Consider the following 21917-nt stretch of genomic DNA (forward strand, 5'->3'; position numbering starts at 1 on the left):
TAGGGAAGCATCCCCACCTTCTGAGAACAGGGTCTCTGCTCCCTTCAGTTTGCATTGTGGGTAGGAATGGAGGCTCCTGTGCTGTTTACTGATAGGAAGAGTCTCATCTAAGACATTATACTACTCAATCTAGTGCAATGACCAAAGCCTAGACATTGTCACATTACAACACTGTCTTCTGTGCTTGCTTCAGGGCCAGGTAGCATGTATGGGACTCTTTGTCTCCCTTCTCCCTACTGTCCAATCCCCAAGTCAGATAATATGGTACCAAAGGTTGACATTCTGAGGCTTGCTACTTGGTTTCCCAGACTTGCCTGTTTCCTCTCAGTTGACAGGGCTTCTTGATTGAATACTTTTCTTGTGCTTCTCTGTGGTAGACCATGGTGATCATGAACTAGGACTGTTTCTAAGCTTTTGTGTTCTTCTGATTGCTGTTGCTTCTGTTCTTGTGATTTTGGTACCTACTGTAAGTAGACGTTGCCTAAGGTTTTGCTTTGGTGTGCTGTCTACATTTGTGCCCAAGTTACGATCATTTCTTAAAATAATAAGTTCATTTTTTTTCCCTTTAGAGACTCAGATACCACCATTCAAATTCTTGCTTTAAAAAGACTTGTTATGTGGCTTTTTTTTTCTTTTGACTTTTTTTGTTTTTACAGCTAAGGTTGTCAGTGTAATTCCCTTGTGAAATGAGTCATTTCACTTTTCCTTCAAATTTACTAGCTAATAGTTTGATGTCCCTCTGTGGCTATTACAGGTCCTATGATCAGCATTCTATGATCAATCTCTTCCAGTCATCTATCTATAATCAATTCTTTTATCTATCATCTATCTATGTCTCTATTATCCATCTATCTATCTATCTATCTATCTATCTATCTATCTATCTATCTATCTATCTATCTATCTATCTATCTATCAATCATCTATCACTTACCACCTATTTATCTATCATCTTTTTATCCATTATTCATCTATTATCTACTTGATTTAATAAGATGTAAGTTTTCACTTACTGACAGACATAGCATTGTAGTAGAAGCACAGTGGATCCCCGAACACCCATAGCTTCCAGCCCAGTTTGTCCATGGGAAACATGGTTTTCATCAACCATAATGTCCATTTTTAACAGTTGGAAGTGATCTTTATTTTGTAGCGTGGGATTCTTCAGTGATGACGTGCTCGCACACATAAAAAGAAAAACACCGGTGGAGATGTTCTCCAGCTCCTTTCCCGCCAGCGCCCGAGTGAGTCATTTCTGGAAGCATCTCTGTTATCACTCCAGGCTCCTTGTGTATCATCTCCCCCTCCCTCTATAACTCTTCTGGCCACTGGGTTTTTCTCAGAAGGGCCATCTGGTCCTGTAGCTAGAGTCTTTAGCAGACTCCTAAAACACAAATGGAAATCCATATGGTTCCATATGCTGTCCTCCAAGTGTGGGCCTTCATTCAACATCACCAGTCCCCACATCCCAGTGGGTGACAGAGTATGTCACCTCCAGGATCCCTGTGTAGTTTTGAGATTGGTTTTTCTTGTAGGTGCTCCTCTATGTGTTGGGCTAAAATAATTTCATGTAAATTAATTTTACATTAATTTGTTTTTATTTTATGTGTATGGATATTTTGACTGTGTATATATCTATGCACCATGCATGCACCTGATTCCCACAGAGACAAGAAGAAAGTGTTATATCCCTAAAACTGGGTGTTGAGAATCAAACCTGGGTTCTCTGGAAAAGCAGCAAGTGCTCTTAACTGGTGAGCCATCTCTCTAGCAGTTTGCTTGGTTTCTTGTCACCAAGGTACTGGTCTAATGAACTTTGGCTTGGTTGCTGTAACTCCGAGTTACGGTGACCGGCAACTTTAAAAGGCACTAAAATTGTAAGACCATAATCCTTGGCGGAACTGCAGACCCAATTCCTAGGACAACTTTAAAGATGAGTTGTTTTGATCTTAGCAGATGGTGAGCAGACGGTGTAATCTTTCCCTAATATGTAAGGATTTGAGGTCATTGTGCAAAAGCAATATCTGAATCACTGCTGTGGTGTCCTGTCATCCAGCAGAGCTGTAGGGTTTTGAGTCTGGGGGACATTAGTTTTATAGACAACTACTGTCCTGGCTCAGGGGAAACATGTTCCCACCCTTCTCATAGAGGATAGAAGAAGTTCTCCATGAGTCAACTATACGAAGACCCTTCAATAGTCCAAGGGTCTGCACAGGCCGGGATGCTGCTTGCTGAGGGTCTTTGCCCTGGAAGTCAGGGACAGAAATCTGTAGTGAGCAATACTGACCTGAGCTTAGGAGGGGATTAGCATCTTGTGGCCAATGAAGGTAAGACCACTGTTAATGAAGGTAAGACCACTGTCAGTGAAGGTAAGACCACTGTCAGTGAGAAGATTGTTTTGAACATTGAACTTGGATGATGTGAAGTTGTTCACTAAGCCATCCTCTCCTCTTCTCTTGTTTTCTTTGACCTTGGTCTAGATCCCAATCCCTAACCCTCAAACATCGGAGGCACACTGCTGCCATGAGAGACAATACCAGGCCACCATGTCCAGTCTGTGCTGGAACCCTGATGTTTTGGGATGGGGATGGTTATTACTATAGTAGACAGCCCTGGGCATCAAGCTACAACAGCCTACCTCTTCTTCCAATATTTCAAGACAATTAGCTAGAAGTGAGACACTGGTTTACCATCAGGACAGGTTAACTGCTTCTGTGTATACTGCTGTCAGCATAAAATGTTCTTGGATATGTGACACCCACATCTCTAAACAGCCCATGTTAAACCTACAACCATACTAACAGCTGTATGTGTGCAAGTGTGTGTGTATGCATATGAATGTGTGCATGAATGTGCGTGTGTGTGTGTGTGTGTGTGTGTGTAGACCTAAGGTTGACATGGGGTGTCTCTCCTGGTTGTTCTGCTCCTTTAATTGTGAAACAAGCTTACACGCTGACCTGGGAGCTCATGGGTTGGTGAGGTTGGCTGGCCAGGAGCCCCTGCAGAGCTGGAGTTACAGGCACACACACCACCAGCAGCGTTTTTTAAAAAAATATTAGTTCTACATCTCAAATTTGGGCCCTCACCCTTGGAAGGGAGGTACTTGACCAACTGGGATGTTCGTATTCTTGCACACATATTTTCAAAGGAAGACTGAGGAATGGAATTGTCTTCTGAACGCACAGTCTCTCCACAGCAGTTTGCTGATGAGAGGTGCAACCCATTACCAGCATTGGACAGTAGCAAGCCTTGCAGTTGTTTCCAACTGAGTGGGTGGTGCCATGGGACCTCAACTTGGTGGTGAATTGCACACTCCCAAATTTTAATCAACAAGTTAGAACTGTGCACGTTTATGGAGTACTGTGAGCTCTTTTGATACATGTGTGCATTACATAATTTTTAAACCAGTCCGAGTACCATATGTAATGATCAAGTCATAGGCTGATCTCTTTAGACATTTATCACTATGATACCATCGACTCTCTCCAGATGTGCTCGTAACTTACCCCATGGATGCAGAGATGGATTCAGCATCACTCCTCGCTTCTCTGCAGCAGAGTACCAGTGTGCCTTGCCTGTCTCACTGTAACTCTCACCTGGTGCTCAGTCTCTCCCACCCTCTCTCCTGCTCTCCTCTCCCTGGCCTCTGGTGATCATCGTCCCAGTCTGTCCTATGACATCAACTTTCAGATTCCACATGCACTGAGATCATGCCCTATTTGTCTTTCAGTGCCTGAATTACCTCGCTTAACCCAAGGTCCCCCTGTTCCGCCGAATTTGTCGCCAGAGACAGGTTATCAGCCTTTTGTGGCTTAACCATACCCTATTGTGAGTACAGACCACATTGTTCTTTATTCATTCATCAAGTGTTTCCCCGATTTTAATGAGATGTTAGACCATTCTGGAATTTGTGACATTCAAGGATGTGTGTATGTGTGTACTGACATGATACAATCTTTCCTTTAAAATAATGTATAGTTAAGTCCATATTCTGAATAATTTTGGGTTTTATGTATATCAGAGACACTACCTAGTTTTCTTACCTTTAAATTTTAATTAGACAATAAATGCACTTATATAACGAAGTGATTATACATATTAAACATTGCACAGCTAAAATTCTCCTTCCTACCACAGCCTGGCCAGATCAGATTCTCAAAACAAATGTAAAAACAGCATTAGTAATCACTGTCAACATTCTTGTACCTTTTTTCTAGATATTTTAATGTGGATCAAAAGATGGACATCTATCTGAACTTTCTTTTTCTCACCTCTGAGCATAATGTGTTTCTCCATCTTTCTCCTTTTTCATTTAGCCTTGTGTCTTGTGTCTTTTGAGCACATGAGGGGGTTAAACAAATGTCTTTATAAAGACAGGAAACTGTCACTCCATATCGTACATGTGCCCCAAATCTGTTTAACCAGTCCCCTGTGGAGGGAGGATCTGAGCCTTTGTGATTTCCACTACTGTAAAACAATCCCAGAAAAAAAGGCAACAAGCGTTCAGTCCACTAGGTGAAGTGCTTGGGCCATTTGTCTATCCGCCACTACAACATGGCTATAAGAACAGAAAGGAGGAAAAAGAGGGAAAAAAATAACAGATGAGAACAGTCCTTCATGGAAACCATGTAGAAGAGAATATGTGGTGTCTATAAACACATTTTTACTGGCACACAATCATGCCATTCCTAGGCATCCTGCCTGCTGCTTTCCATGGACAGACAGGAGCAGCACTCTCTCCCTGCTTTGCAGGGATACACGAAAACCCCAGAGATGTCTTACATTAGAGCAGCTTTCAAAGGCCAGGTGACACTGTATATTGTCAGTGTCAGGATGCCTACACCCTGTGACTCATGAGAGGAACGTGGCCTCTGGAAGTCAAGTTCAAGGCAGAGTGGGACATGGACCGTGTCATCTGGTGAGATAATGAAGACTATCCTTGTCACCTAGCAACTTGGTGACCATGCCACAGAATAAAAGACACATTAGTGTGACCAGGCTGAGCACTCCCCACCAAATTTAACACATGTTCTCAGCAGAATTATTCATAAAGCATGTGTGTGCATACACACATACACACACAGACATAGACACAAATACTTATGTGCACACACATACACACAAGAGTACTTATGTGCACACATGCACATTATTTCAGTGGGGAGGTCTCATACATTCACCAAGCAAAGTCCTTTAGTGGTGCTTAGTTACTGTGCTCAGTTTGATTGTGGTGGTTGGAAAGTATATCCAGAGAAAACAGGATGATGATCAGTTTTCCCAGGAAGGACACTTGCTCTTAGGCTGGAGAACACGGAAGATCTTCACTAATAGGAAGCCAAACAATCACAAAAGGAAAAAACATACTCTTAGGATAGCTAGATGATGATCTTACATCTTCTTTAACTAAGTGTGTTAAAAAGTGTGATGGCTCATTCATGTGGCCCTGGCACTTGGGAGGCTGAAGCAGGAGGATCACTCTGAGTTTGAAGCCAGTCTAGACTGCATATTGAGATTCTGTCTCTGAAAACAAAAACAGAAGAAAGAGAAAGAACTGGAAGATGGAGAGAAGAAAGAGGAGGGAGAGGAGAAAGAAGAGGAGGGAAAGGAGAAAGAGGAGGAGGGAAAGGAGAAAGAGGAGGAGGAGAGAGGAGAAGTTATTTTACTTTGGGGCTGAGAAGAGTTTTAAATAAGACTCAGTGTAAACAAAATATATCAAAAATATAAACTATAATATGAATAAGATGTCATACAACTAAGGTCTTGCCTAGAACTAGCCAATTTGAATATGTGATTGGCTCTAATTAATACATGTATCTAGTCTGAGCTCATTCTTCTCTGTCTACGTAGTATCTGTACACAGAATTAGGCCTGTGAGAACCCACCCAGAATGGAGGGGTCATGATGGAACCTTGATTTAGCTGAAACACCCCCTGAGGGATCACTTGTCTTGGCCTGTGTACCCCAGGAGGGAGACATCTTTAAGAAAGCATGTGATCCCCAGGAAGTGAGACTCACAAGTGAGCTTAGAATGTTAGGAGCACAGGACGTTGCTGGGAAGGTCACTGACAAAGTGGTTGAGCTTTGTGAGAGGTGAACGTCCATCCAGGAATTCTGCCCCTCCCCACCCCCCAACTCCTTCAGGGAGAAATTCCTTGGAGATTCTTTCCTAGTTTGCTTTCTGTTGTGTGCTGATAAACACCATGACCAAAAGCACCTTGGAGAGGAACGGGTATTTTTGGCTCACATGGTCTCAACACAGTCTACCACTGAAGAGAGCTAAGACAGAAACTCAAGAAGAGGCAGACGCTGGAACCATGAAGGAATGATGCTTACTGGGTTGCTCTTCAGACTCATAGTCAGCTATCCTTATAGCTGGGAGGATGGGAGAGGTAAGCGTGTCAGGTTGGGGAGGCGAGGATAGAGGGAGCAAACCTCAGGAAAAGAAGAGATACTGGGTATCTGGGGAGATGGCTCAGTTGATGAAGTGCAAGCACTGGGGACTTCATTTGATCCCCAGAACACATTTAAAGCCAGGTGTGGAGCGCACTTGTAATCCCAGCCCTGGGGAGGTAGAGACAAGAGAATCTCTGCAGCTCCCTGGCTAGCCAGCCTAGTCTACTTGGCAAGGTCAAAGGACCCTGTCTAGTAAAACTAGAAGCAGAAGGAAGAAACTAAACAAAAACTCAAGGATATCAACACTTGAGGAACAGCATGAGGTAGACCTCTGGCATGTAGGCACACACCCGCACATGCACATGCACACACGCATAAGAAAGGGAAAGAGACAATGGGTGGCAGAAGAAAATGTGCCTGAGCAGTGATCTTGACCCTGGTGGCCTGTTGTCTCCCAGAAGCCCATGGAGCTCCTCACTCCTGCTGAGTGAGGACTTAGGTGGGGCCTTGATGGCCACTGCAGTAAGCGGTTCAAAGGGTTCCCAGACAGACTCATGAGAAAGACCAGTGTGTTACAGGATTGGCTGCCATCCATCGGAGAAAGCTGTGAGGTGAACATGCCTCCTATCCCCTGTGCTTACAGTGTGATGTGTAAGTCACCACGGAGAAGCACCTGAAGCAACAGGGCTAAGGGAGAATGGAGCAAAACGCCCAAAGCTGTGAGCTTCCGTCAACCTTTCTTCTTATAAGGTGACCTCGGATGCTTTGTCACAGTGACTGAAAGCTGACAGATCCATGGGAACAGCAGTTTGGTCCTTACCTCTTTCTGCCTTTCTTTCTGAGGCCAGCACATAGCTGGATGCAAAATATGTTTGAATGTATATGTTTCTATTCCCTATGGGTCAGCTCGGCTTCTCCCCTCACCGACTCAGCCTCCCCTGAGAAGTGTGAAATCTCAACGAGGACCACCCTGTCCTGGTTTATCTCCCACAGTCCTCAGAGTCAAGATGAGACCCACGGAGAGGAACCTACTCCACTAACATCCCTGAAGAGCCACTGCTGGGGAGATGGAGGCTGCATGTCAGCCTCGAATGCTTGCGATTGCAAGGTCAAGCCCGCAGGGTTACAGACCTGCGGATTAAAAATGGAAGCAGAGGTGAGCAAAGAGACCCAGTGCCAGTGAGAAACCAAACCCGAGCTGCCACTGCAGAGCTCACACGTTGATAAGTTCCAGGCTGGGAGAGCCCAGTGTGGACACTGCCACAGAAATGGGCAAAGAAGAGGCTGAGGCCCAGGAAGCCATCACCATCTTCAGACATAAATTCCAGCCTCAGAGACCCTGGGCCTAGTGCTAACTGCGGGATTCTCCCTTTGCCTTCTGGGTAAGAACTTTGCCATCTAATCCTGTTGCAGAAGCCAGAAAACAGCACGAATGGGATGACAACATCTGCCAAGTCAGCCCCAGTTAGGGAAGGCTTCCTCCTGGTCACTTAAACTGAGATCTTTGCTCCTTTGTCTGTGAAATGGAGTTGTTTGCATGCTCAAATACATCCCGCGGGGTAGCCGTTTTGTTGACAGACACTGACTTCACTGATAATTGTGGCACCTTTGAGAGTATAGGTTGCCACCCTTTAGTGGAAGGAAAAGCCACTTGGCAGGCCACGTTTCTAGCTGAAAGTTCTTGTTGATTCTGAGGATTTACCTGGAGGGAGGGGAAGGAGCTGTTAGGTTTAACCTTTCCCAGAGTCCTGTTTTTTAAAGTTTTAATTTTATTTTTAGTCTTGTTTGGGTGGATGGGTGTGTGGAGGCGAGAGACTGATTTCAGTGTTTTTTTTTTTTTTCAATCTCCACCTTACTTTTTTGAGACAGTCTTTTACTGAACCTGGAGCTTGTCAGTTAGGGTAGGCTGGCTCACCAGAGAGCCCCAGGGAAGCCTTGTCCCTGTGCCTCCAGCACTGAGGTTGCAGTGTATACCACCACACCCAACATCCTTACACAGGAGCTGGGACTCGAGCTCGGGTTCTCCTCTTATGTGGCAGGCACTTTACCCATCAGACCATCTCCTCAGCTCCTTGGTCAGATATGACATTAGCTTTATTAAAAGTTTTTCTTCTATCATGGGGTCATGGGGTAGTAGGCAGCTTTTTTTTGTGTGTGAAATTTTAGCTTTAGACATGTCTTCTATACAAATATATTTGTAGGAAACCCTGAAAATTATCATATTAGGTGATCATGGATATCTGTCTCCTTCTCCCTTCAATCTTTCTTATAACCCTTGGTGGGGGGGAGGGGATAGCCAGTGTTTCTATGCCTCTGTGACCAATTTGAACAGTGAGTGATGTCATCAAATCCACCCTAATTTGCAAATGCTTTTTATATCATCAGATATAAAAATATGTAACGTAGGACACCCACCCTAGGACCCTGTCTTCAGGAATCACAGGGACTGCCCCTCTATGTTGTGCTCTTGAGTGACCCTGGAGAAGGTGACAGGCTATCTACTGCTTTGCTGATCATCTACCAGGCTTTGTGTGCCTTTCCTCAGGTTTGCTAAAGTTTGGCTGCATTAACATGGTTTGAGTGTGTGTGTGTGTGTGTGTGTGTGTGTGTTCTTTGTGTATGCAGATACACATGCTCTGGAGGTCAGAGGACAACCCCAGGTTTCACTCCCTAGGAGCCATCCACTTTTGATTTGTTTATTTTGAGACAGTGACTCTTATTGGCCTAGAGTTATCTTTTTATCTCTATAGTTATCTTTGCCAGGGCCTTTATGTATATGTGTCAATGTGAGTGAAAGTGTGTGCATGTATAGGTGTGCACATGCGTGCATATGTCTTAGCAGGCCAGTAAACCATCTCCAGTGTCATTCCTCAGGTGCCATCCACCTTTTCACTGAGGAAGGGTCTCTCTCTCTCACTGGTTTGACGCCCATCAAGTTGGTTAGGATGAATGGTCATTAAATCCCAGAAGTCCATGGTCTCTACCTCCCTGGTGCTGGGGTTATAAGCCATGTCTTTACATCTGGCTTTTTAAATGTGAATTCTGAGGCTCTAACTCAGGTCCCCACAGCCCAACACACTGTTCTTTGGGATGGACCAAAATTGATTAAATAAATACAGAATAGGAGGGAGGAATCTTGTGTGTGTGTGTTCAGCATTTATATGTCAATATGATAATATGATTTGTCTGAAGATGTGGGGGCCTGCATGCATCTCAGCTGTGCAGCCACCTACCCCCCCCCACCCCTCCATCACAGGACAGCTCACCCTCTGACTTCCTTATTGCAGGCATGGTTGGGAAGCCTGGCCAGTCCAGAGATTCTCCGGTAACCACGTGGCCTGAGCAGTGAGGACCAACCTGTCTCGTTTCAACAGTGGCTTATATATCCTTAGAAATAGCACTCTGGGGGAGATAACACATTCTCCCATTGCACAATGGAATATTCCAGATCATGTCTGGTCACTCCTTGAAAACAGTCTCTGTGGACAGCTGACTCTCTTAAGAAATCTTCCTGGCCACCTTTGATAAGTCTTGGGTACTTAGGCAGCCTTTGGGGAGATGATAAGAGAAGCCAAGCTGCTTTTTCTGGCAAGGGAAACTCTTTTTCACTTAAAATAGAACTTGAAGCTGAGTAGGAATTGTTCAGTGCATTTAAAACAAACAGGAAGCTCTCACTGTAGGCCGAGCCTGGGTGAGAAGAAACTGGATATGTCTGGTCGTGACGCAAATAATTAAGGACAGAGGTCAAGTTCACCGGGAGCATTCAAGCACCAAGAGGCCTTGCACAGTCAAGGTGACACCCCACCCCCACCCCACCCCATTTTTTTTCCAGCCTGCAAAGGAATACTCCCATGTCCCCGGGGTCCAGCTACAGAGACTCTGGCAGCAGCAGGTTGTTCCAAGGTCAAAGGCCACGGTAGGAACAGTGCGCCTCAGCACAGGCTGTCTCCCTGGCTCCCAGATAAATAAAAGAGTAGGAATAGGACTTAGGGGCCACTCCAGGGCAAGTTTCTCTGTGTTCCCATCCCAAATAGCAAGTATTGACACCCAGCTGTCAGGACTAGGGATGGTCACCTTGTCTCACCTTCCATGAGGCCCTAGGTCCCAGCTAGCAGCCTGAGGCTGCCAATGAACTCCTGCAAACAAGAGAGGCCACTGGGTGGGACTGGGTGGGACCAGAGCTCTCTAGCTAAATTCTCTGTTTCCTCAAATTCTTTATCTGAGGACCGGCAAAATTCTCCAGAGTCTGTGTAGTCTCAGCTCCCCAGGACCATTAAAGGGAGTGAGCAGAAGTTTGAGCGGATCTCTTAGAGAAGGAGACTAAAGCAGGAAACCTTGTCAGCCTGGCCAATAACAGCAGTAGAAACATACCCACACTTTAGAGTACAAAGCCTTCCCAGACACCCTCCGTGCCTCAGCTAATACCCCCATGCTCCCCATGTAGGCAGTGCAACCTGGTGTTACAGAGGAATGAAGGAGGGGCTGCCGGACTCTCCCGTTCTTCTGGTCATTGTAATCTGCAAACTTCCTTATCAACCGCTTTCCTGGACCTTCTTATCAGATGGCCCAGACGAAAGGATTAAAGCCCCATTTTTCCATTGTCTTCTCAGAAGAAGTTCAACAAAGTAATCACCATCCACAGTCTCCAACCCAGAGGCTGTCCAGGGAGCAGCTCTACCGCTATTGTTCCTGCCCAGGATAGGTGGTCTGACTAGATCTCAGCCTAAGGTCGGCTATCTCTCCCCTGCAAACAGCTGGAGGATCTGTGAACGCAGAGATAGAAGACACAGTTCTCCTTGGCGGGTCAATAGGAAGAGGTTAGAAAACACTCCCAGCCTACCGCCCCCCACCCCCCACCTCCCAGAAAGTATCCCTGGATGAAAAGCGAATTCCAGCCAGGGGCACAGCTGCAGATGGAGAATAGAAGGCAGGAAGGGGGCAGGCAAGGAGAGCACGTTCCCGGGTTCTGCTGTTCAGTCTGCCTTACTGCAAGGCATCTGGCCCTGGCCAGCATGGCACTGGCTAGAAGCCATGATCTTTCTGGCTTTCCTGAGCTGTGTCAGCCCAGCTTACAGGCTGCTTGCAGCTCTGAGGCCACCCACCACCTGACCTGCCTCTGCTTCGCACACAAGCACACACAGGGACATCTGTAAAGCATCACACTCACACACTACTACATATTATCACCCTGCATACATACCACAGACACACCTGTGTGTGTGTGCACATGTACAAACACGTGTGGGTGCACACACATGGACACCGCAGACATTTGTGTGCGCGTGCACACACACACACACACACACACACAAAACACAGTATCATTTCAACTATGAACATCTACTGCCCCCTAGAGGTTCAAATGTGGATGAACAAGTTCCAAATTGTCAATATCTTGGACGAAGAGCAACTGCTTATTTTTCAAGCCCAAAGAGCTGGAAGGTTTCATTTAGGGAAAAGATTGTGTTGTATTTTGACATGCCTCATACATGCCTTTACTTAATAGGATGTTTGTTCCACTTTCTTAAACTATAAATACCACATGGTGTGTGTGTGTGTGTCTGTGTCCTAGGAAGACACCCTTATCTTTGTAGGAATCCCAGGAGATATCCAGAAGTTACATCGGGGGAAGTGTGGGACAAGCCTCCAGATGTGGAGTGGGAAGCTGGAAGTTACACGTATGACATCATATAATGGAGGCTTTCAGACAGATGGGGAAAACCTGCCTGAAAGATCCGAGACTAGAGCTTCTAGACTCTTCCAGAACCTGTTGGTCATCCACCACCGCTCTGTGATCTGCAATGGGGTCTAGGACAATCTTTGTCCATAAGGACCCAGGTGATAAAAATTGTCAGTCCTCTGGGCCCAAAGATTTTTACAACTGTTCTTTTCTAAGGGACTAAGTTCCAACAGAGCTTCATGGAAGAGTATAAAGTGCACAGTTCACCAAGTTTCACCTCTCATGAAATACCATTCTACTGTAAAATGTGTGCTCATCCATTAATTTAAAAAAATCTAGGAACAGTACAGGGGCCATGGCCGCATCCCACCTCACCTCCTCATGGAGAGAGAGAGAGTAAGGGGAAGGAGAGGGAGAGGTCCTGGGGAGGTAGAAAGGGAGGGAGGGAAGAAGGGTGGGAGAAAGGCTCTAGGGAGATCTGGAACTCAGATCATGCTCACAAATCTAGAACCTTTGACCCGGGAGCTGTGGTTTGCCTCATTGAGTTCCTGTCTCTGATTGAGGTGAAATTGGATGTTTCCCACAAGACCATGTTGGAACGTGAGTGCTGCTGTGACCAGTCACCCCGTGATGTTGCTGGGCAGCGGTTTTCTGACACTGTGTGCCGATGGGTTTCTGGATGTGCACAGGATCTGTTCTGTGGGTGCATCTGAGTGGCAGGTATTTACTTTCCCACCAGGGAGCAGGGTGATCAACACGGTCAGAAATGAGTTCTGCCTTCCTCTTTTCCCACGACCTCACGTAGAACTTACAGCCTCGGCCGCCCTGACGGCCTCCTCCTTTAATTGAAGGCTCAGAGAGGGATTTAGAGCGACATTTTGGGAATGTTACTTGTGATATTTGTTCCTTTTTTTTTTTTTGTGGTAGGGCATTGTTGCTTTGAAGATTTCTAAGTCAAGATGACTGCGTGTGTCACAAAGGACAGAGTGACAAACTGAGCCATATTTACTTGCGGTTGACATGTAAGACTGTACCAGGATGACCACGAGGACTCCTGTCTGTTTGATGTTTAAGATTTGTGCTTTCTTAGGTTTTTTTGGCTTCGGGTCCTGTTAAGTGTTTCCACTTTGAGGCTCTCCCATGATGACAGGTAATTGCACATTTCAAATGAACAACTCAAAAAACACAGGGGGCAAGCAGATTAGCTTTAGAACAGCCTTCACCATTTATCTCTGGTGAGTTGCATGCTTTGGAAATTAGAGGCAAGGTCTCCTGTGTCCTTTGCCTGTGCTACTTTATATGGTTAATATATGTGTGCCCCGGGGTGGGAGGGAGGATGCTCAGTGAAGTGCTTGTTGTTCAAGTAGGAGGGCCTGAGTCTGGTTCCCAGAACCAAAGTGAAAAAGCCAGGCAGGTTGGTGTACTGTTAAAGTCCTAGTGCAGGGGAGACAGAGAAGAGACAGGAAGATCCTGTGTCTCGCTGTTCAAAAAGCCAGCCTAGCAGAATCGGGGAGTTTAGGCCAGTGGGGAAGCCTGCCTCTGTACCCCTCAAAAGGGTGGGCAGTGTTCAGAGGAATCATATCCGACATGGACCTCTGATGTTAACACACACACACACACACACACACACACACACACACACCTTCACAACACTTTTGTATGAATGTCTAAGACCAGTATCACATCTGCATTTCAGAGGGAACAAGAGAACATGGAGGCACAGCTGTGGGGTCCTGTGGGGCTGGTCCCTTGCTTTACTGGGTCATCTCAGAGCTCCCTTAGTATGATTTTTTTTTAAGGCTCTCACATGTTTGTAGATACATGATTCTAAGTTAAACTCATGCCATGTTCTTGATGGGAGAGTTCCCCTTGTGTATCCTTTTCCTTAGTAGCAGTACTAGCTGATGTCATTTTGGACCAGAAGGGAGAGGGACATGTGGACTTTTCTAGCATTATTCCCTGCAGACACGAATCCAAATCCATTTTCCCCCAAGACCCAGGCATATGTCCTCGAGGGGCTGGGGAGATAACTCAGTGGATAGAGTGCTTGCCATACAAGTTTGAGGACTAGAGTTTGAATTTCCAGAACCCTACCAAATGCTAGGTGAACATGGCCGTCTACAATTCTAACTCTTAAAAGGCAGAGACAAGGGGCTCCCCAGAGCGAGCTAGCTAGTGGTACTAGCTAAAATGGCAAACTCTGAGATCAGTTGAGAAATTCTGCCTCACCAAATAACATGGAGAACAGGCAAGAATGACTCCCCATGTCAGCCTTGTACTTCTGCATGTTCACGCACACATGTGCACACACATTCACATACAGTGGTACACGCTCATGCATGTAAACATGCACGCACAACATACACATATACAAATGTGAATACACACACACACAGAGGCATGTTCATCACACATGCAGACACGCGGCAAAATGGAAAAATAAATGTGTGGCATGTGTGATATGTGTGGTGTGCATGTCGAGCATGACGTGCGTGTATGGTGTGTGTGGCATGTGTGCCCTCCAAACTGCTCACTACTGGGTGTCTCAGTCAGGGCTCTGAAAAGATGCCTTAGTTTTCAGAACTATCCCAAGCAAATTCTTTGCCTAGACACTCTGTCTCCTTGGTAACACAGTCCCTCTCTAGGTATGGATACACTTTACACTAGGAGGCCACATGCAGACCAGTGTCTCCCTACAGTGTCAGGGTTCACTTCTGTGTACAGACACTATTGTCTGAGAAATTTTGTCAAAAATAGAGGTCCATGGAGAAGTAGGAAAAGATCTGGCCAAGACCCTGGCCCCTGCAGGCTCCCAAGTGTGAGAGGAATTGTAGATGTTTCTCACAGGATGACACTACTTCCTTGATCTGTAATTATTGCCAATGGGGCCCAAGGGGTGAGAGTTTTTAACACTATGAATGATAAGATTTTTATTTATATAAAAAACATTTTTTTTAATATCCAGGTGGAATGGCAAAGGTTCTTACTCTGGATATCTGTACTGGGTGCAGTCAGGATGCCCACGACTCTGTAACATCCCAGAAATCAGAAGGCTTTGTAGGTGAGGGTACCCCAACATCCTTCCTGGATAATCCTTAACCTTTTACTCGCAGACACAGAGACCTGGTCAACCTAGTGATGATCCCTATTATGTGGCAATTTTTTTTCAGAATTGTAGGGGAGAAAGAGGCTCATGAGATGCAGAAGGTCAATAAGACTTATAAAGCTTAGGATGTATACAACTAACAAGTTTCATGAATTCCACAAAACTTACAGGACTTTCAAGATGTCTCCTTCCCTAAGACTATAGTGAGAACTACTATAGAGAGTGCAACCTGTGGAGCTGCCTACAAATTCTTCAGAAGCTCTAGGGGTGCAGCTTTTCTGAATGTTCACTCAAATTGGAGTGGGCTTTTCAGCAATGCAGCTGCCTTTGAGTTTTATATGTTCCTGTAAGTAGCTACTCATCTATACTCCTGTAAGAACCCCAGGAAACCCATTGGTGTGCAAATTTGGACATGAATGGAACTATTACTTTTGTCTGTCATCAGTGCCCTATCTGAAGTGAGTGGACATTTCTTTACATCCCCTCAGAAAAAGTTATACAAAAGCCTCAAGGTATGTTCTCTTTCTCCCTGGAACCAATGGTTTTATTGTTTTGTCTTTGTCTCCTCAAAATTTAGCACTGAAACAGAGCCTTTGGGAGGTGATTTAGGACTAGTGTCATCAGAGAATGGCTCTCAGAAAGCCATCTTGTTCCCCTGCCATAAGAGAAAGAAAGGCTCACCAGCCACCAGAAAACTACAGAAACGTTTATCTTGGATTTCTCAACCTGTGGAACTATGGGAAATAGACCTCTGATGCTCACAAATTTGTCCACTTTACGTTTAGTTATAGCAGCCTAAATAGACAAAGGCACTTCCTTTAAAGTAAAAAGCTCTTTGCAGATACACCTAACTTAAGGATCAAAATTGAGAAATGACCCTGGCTTATCTTTTTACTCCTGATTCAACATCTCAAGGGTCTAGAAGAAAGCTGGAGGGTTGGAGCCAGAGATCCCCTTTGACTCAGGGCCTGAGATCACAAATCAAGAGTGTAGTTTAGGGGACAGAGGAGAAGGGAAATGGCTTCTCCCCTGGGTATTCTAAAGGGGATGAAGCCTGGAAAAAGTCAGATGTCCACACCCTGAGACTAATTTTCATCTATGACCTTGTAAGACAGTAAATAGCTATATGCTATTTTATATCACTAAGTGCATGGTAATCTGCGATCATAGAAAAGAATATAAACGCAAGTGAGATATCACCATAGACCATATAGATCAGAACATATAGGTCAGAACATATAGATCAGAACATCTGGTACTCTTTGTCTCAACTTTCTTTTATTAGGAACATTTTAATTTATATATATAATATCTACTTCATATTAGTACCAATTTAATTTCAGTAGTGCCGTGATTTGAATGCTAGCTCCTGTCCCCAACTTTTGCTCATGTTGAAATTTCACTGTATACTGGCTATTTATTGTTGAGAGGCTAGGGCTTTAAGATGTAATTGACATATGTGTACCACCATTTTAGATTAAGACTCTTTTTTATATAAATGGGTTAGTTCTCTCAGAATGGACCGTTGATGGAGGAAGGAGTCACTTTGGTGTGCGTCTCTTCTGTTTGATGCCCTCTGCCACACTCGGATGCAGGCACTGCTAGAGTAGATGCTGTCATCATGGTCTGGGATATCCTGGGCACAAAGACAGTAAGAAATGAATCTTTGTTCTTCATAAAGTACCCAGTCTCAACAGCAGCAGCAGAAGCACACTGAGACCAACAATGTGTACAAATTTGTTACCCACAGTCCCCACAGTTCCCCCATTCTCCAAGCCTTCATGCTGCTGTCTTTACAGGTTATGACTGTATACATTTTATATCCATAAACTGGTGTTTATAGTTGTTGCTTTATGTAGTTGCATTTTAAACAAATTAGAAAAAGGAAGAGTTACAAACATCTGTGAACATTAGCCAGTGTTTGTGTGTGTGTGTGTATGTATGTACATGTATGTATGAAGGTGCACATCTGTGTGCACACATCTGTAGGTCATTTCTCAGGTGCCATCTTCCTTTTCATGGAGACAGGGTCTCTCACTGGTAAGCTAGACTGGCTAGACAACAGGAAGACTCTTGCTTTTGCCTCCCCAGCAATGGGGTTACCAGAGCACAGGATTTATTTTAATTTTCTTATGTGTCTTGGGGATTAAACTCAAGTCTTTACACCAGCTAGCAAGTACTTATTGACCCTTCTTCTTGATCCTTGGTCCTTCTAGCATTTTTAATTTTGTTTTGTGTTGGTTTTAATTATTTTCCTTTTCCTTTTATTTTAGCCTTTTCTACTCCTTTAGTATTTTTGTAAAGATGGCGGCCTAATGACAGATGTTCCCACATTTCCATTTTGTTTATTTTATTTTAATATCAGTGTCTAATCTCCACTTCACTTTGAAGGGCAGACTGGCCAGATGAAGAATCTTTCCCTAACAGTTTTATACTTTTGTGGCAAGTTGTCACATTGGGTTTTGATGAGATATCAGACATTAATCTTTCCAAGGCCCCTCTATATGTGATGGGTCGTTTCTTGCTGCTTTCAAGACTCTGTCTCTCTGTTTGTCTTTTCCTGGTGTGATTGTGGAGTATCTAAATATGAATATCTGAGTCAATTCTATCCAGAGTTCACTGAGATGCCTGATGTATAGATCTCAGATCTGGCGAGTTTCTGACCACTGTCGAGTTGTGCCAGTTTCTTCTCTTCCACTTTCCGCTCTTACAGATTGGTTGACTTCAGCCAGGCAGTCTTCAAATGTGTTGAATTCGGCTTCTGAGTTCCTCTATGGGATACTTACTTCAGTCCTACACTTCTAGGGTTTTTAATCAGAACTGGTGAGTTCCTTTTCTTTGCTAGTGCTCTCCATGTGGCAAGACCCCGCTTCCATTCTGCTCTTCTCTTTTCAGACATGGCTCCCTTTGGCTCGTTCAGTGCATCTTAAACAGTCTGTATGGAGTTTCTATCTGACAGTCTCAGTGTCTGGGCTTCCTTGAGAACTTTCTCGGTCCCCATCTTCCCTCTAAAACTTTCTGGCTTCTTTTCTGATGTCATGTTTGTCATCAAAAGGCAACATTTGTCATATCCCCCCTTTCCACAGAGTTGGTTGTTGCTATGTACTGGCTCTGTTGTTTTGTGAGTGACTCTTCTGAGCGAACCTTGCAGGGTCCATGTTCATTGTCATGTTTGGTCACTGACAGTCCAGCACTACCAGTTCAGGGGTCAGCTAAAGCGATTCCCTTAAGTGGCTAGAACCCAAGAGGTTGGCCCTCCCCCCTTTTCTCCTGGGGGAATCTATGTGCATCCTACATCATGTGTTCAGCTGCTCCAGGCAGGTAACAGTTCTGCCTCTGGCCTGCTGTTCTTGTCAGAGTCTGAGGTCATTGTGAGGTAAATGCTTGGGACTTGCCTAAGCATGCCTAAGATGTGATGTGAATGTGTAGACTTTTAGATCCCTCAATTATCCCAAGGGGTTAAAAACATCGTGTGAGCATCCCATTCTCAGGTTTTTTTTTACCTTTAAGCTTTCTGGTTGGCCTACTGCTGCCTGTTTTTGTTAAAGCAGTCACAGGGTTCTGCAGTTATCTCTTGGAGAAGGAGCTGTTGGACCTGCGAAAGTAATTAGCCCGAGAAAAGAGAACTGTTATGTATGGAAATTTCCAGAGCTCCACCAAAATGTTTTCCTAGTGCCTCCTGTCCCCTGTCCCCTGCTCTCTGCCCTGGCCTCCTGCCTCTGTTTTCTGTTCCCTATTTCATCCAGTGACTGCAGGCTGCAGGGGCTAGTGTTGGGCTTTTTGTTTGTTGATTCATTTGCACACACATGCATGAGAGTGTGTGTGTGTGTGTGTGTTTGTGTCCTCACAAGTATGCTTATGTATGCATAAGCATGTGAGTGTGGATGCGTGTGTCCTTACAAGTGTGTGTGCTAATGTATGCATGTGAGTGTGCATGCGTGTGTGCATGCGTGTGTCATCACAAGTGTGTGTGAGTGTGTGTCATCACAAGTGTGTGTGTATGTGTGGTCTTTAATGTAGTGACATTTCTGGAGTTTTAGTTTCTTTGAAAAACAGAGAACTATTATGGTTATATGGAAATATTATGGGTATATGTTTTTGTTTTCATCCCAGGTGTAGGATATAGAGATGCTTCATTTTGTCCATAGCACCTGACTATGATTTGCCTCCTGCTCTAGCGGGGTCATTATTTTGCCAGCTGCAGATAATTTCTGTGATTGTGTGACATTTAGAACTCTGAGGACTTTTGAGAGTGCCCTGAGAGGCAAGGTTGTTGGTTGGTTACCGTTGGTTGGTTACCCTTGGTTGGTTACCGTTGGTTGCTGTCAGTCGAGATTTGTTAAGTAGTCATGTGCAAAGAAGAAACAATGAGAAGAAATTAGATATCCTGACGGTAAAGATCAAACTTGCCTCAAAGAACTCAGCCCCCCTAATCACAGGAATTGTCTTACAGTACCGTCTCATCTTTCCCCCTCTGTTCTTTCTCTCCTATTTAGTGTCAGGATCAGAGATTGAAAGGGCGGGGAAAAGATGCAGAAAAGTGGAAGAAACGAACCCACAAAGTAGCAAAAGGCAGGTTACAACTTAGTGTCATGATTTATTTATTTCATTTATTTTTCCTATGGCAGTGATGAGTCCCAGGGCCTTGTGCGTGCTAGTGAGCCAGTGAGCTACAGCTTCACCTTTTAATTTTAATATTACACTTCACTGAACTAAATATGTAAAATATTTTCACTTCAAGATACAATCTGTCTTAGTTAGGGTTACTATTCCTATGATAAAACACCATGACCAAAAGCAAGTGGGGAAGAAAGGGTTTATTTAGCTTACACTTCCACATTGTTCATTGTCCATCACTGAAGGAAGTCAAGACAGAAACTCAAACAGGACAGGAACCTGGAGGCCAGAGCTGATGCAGAGGCCATGGAAGGGTGCTGCTTAGTGGCTTGCTCCTCATGGCTTCCTCCACCTAGTTTCTTATAGAACCCAGAGCCAACAGCCCCAGGATGGCACCACCCATAATTGTCTGAGCTCTCCCCCAGGAATCATTAATTAAGAAAATGCCCGACAGCAGAATCCTATAAAGACATTTTCTTAGTTGAGGTCTATCCTTTCAGATAACTCTAGTTTATGTCAAACTAACTCAAAAGAAGCCAGGGTATAATTAAGATGGAAATTTTAATGGTATATTTCACTTTTATGGTCATTTCTCTGTGTGTGTATGTGTGTGTGTGTGTGTGTGTGTGTGTGGTGTGATGTAGCACAGGTTAGCCTCAAACTCATGATCTTCCTCCATAAGTTTCCCAAAAGCTAGGAGATAGTTTTCCACTTTTATGCAATCTTCAAAATTCAAGATTTTATACCACAAGAGCACCTTCATTAGGATTGGCCCTCTTTCAAGGTCTGTACAGTTTGTTTATGACAAAGACTTGTTTCACTGCCATGGGTTCTGTTTGTTTCACTCTGGTTGGTAGACACTAAACATCTATTATAGAAAAGATCAGTTAACTAATGTACTATGATCAGAAGTGTCTTTCTTAAGCATACTTCCTTGGACCTGGTATAGGAAAGGGGAAGTTGAACATAAAGGAAAAACCCAGTGAAGTATTAGGAATAACAGTGGTTAGATAATTCTTAGAAAGTATTTCAGATTTCCCCCTCTTTTCCAGCAGAGACATGCAGCTCTGTGGTTGAGTAGTGTCACCTCTGTCATGTGGTCTGAAATGGAAGCATCCATTCAAGAACAGAGACTTAAAAAGACCATACACGGTGGCCCCTGTACCACTGGAGCTGGCACAGAAGTATGCCTTTGACCACCACGGCATTAAAAATGGATACCAGGCACAGGGCAGTGAGCTGGTAAGTTGTCTAGCCAAACCCTGCCTATGTTAGCTTACCTGCCAAAGCCCAAGAGTGGGGGCTACTTAAATCAATATCACAAGAGGCTGGATATATGACTCAGTGGCTAATGAGAGCCGGAGCTGAGTCTCAGCTTACACACAGAAAGCTGGACATGGCCTATAACTTCACACTGGGAGGCAGAACCACATAGATCCTGGGAGCTCACTGGTTAGACAGTCTTGACTAAAATGGCGAGTCTCAGGTGTACTCAAGGGAATAAGGTGCTCAACAATCTCAGGAAATACCTTGATGCCAACCTCTGATCTCTACTCGTGCCCCCATGGGTAATACGTATGTACAAACATACATTGGAATGCTGCTGACCGTGCAGCTGCTGGTTAGGCAGCCTTGTGACTGGGACAGTTTGCTGGTACAACCCTGACTGGAGAGCAATCAAAAGCAGATGCTGAGATCGGTGGGCAAAGATGAAAAGTGTTCTAGTTAAGCTTTGGCATCTTGTTCCTTGATTTCTCCTCACCCTATGGTTCCAGGGTATCCTAGCAGCTCCAAGGGAGCAGGCAGGTTGGGTATGATCATTCTAAAATCCCAGGCAAAAATCCCAGGCTGGAGGGAGAGTCCCTCCTACGGGGCCCACTGCCTTCACATAGAGTGAGAACACATAAACATAATTTTGATTGTCTCTGCTTGGAGAGGCCATCCCACATTCACTGAAAGGGCAATAATCTGGAGCGAGTGCATCATATGAAGGATGAAGGCTGGGCTGGGTTGTAACACTGTAACAGGATGAATGCTGAGCTGGGTTGTAACACTGTAACAGGATGAATGCTGAGCTGGGTTGTAACACTGTAACAGGATGAAGGCTGGGCTGGGTTGTAA

The sequence above is a fragment of the Grammomys surdaster genome, unplaced genomic scaffold, assembly GCF_004785775.1.
Source record: "Grammomys surdaster isolate TR1022 unplaced genomic scaffold, NIH_TR_1.0 211, whole genome shotgun sequence".
NCBI classification, from domain to species: Eukaryota; Metazoa; Chordata; class Mammalia; order Rodentia; family Muridae; genus Grammomys; species Grammomys surdaster.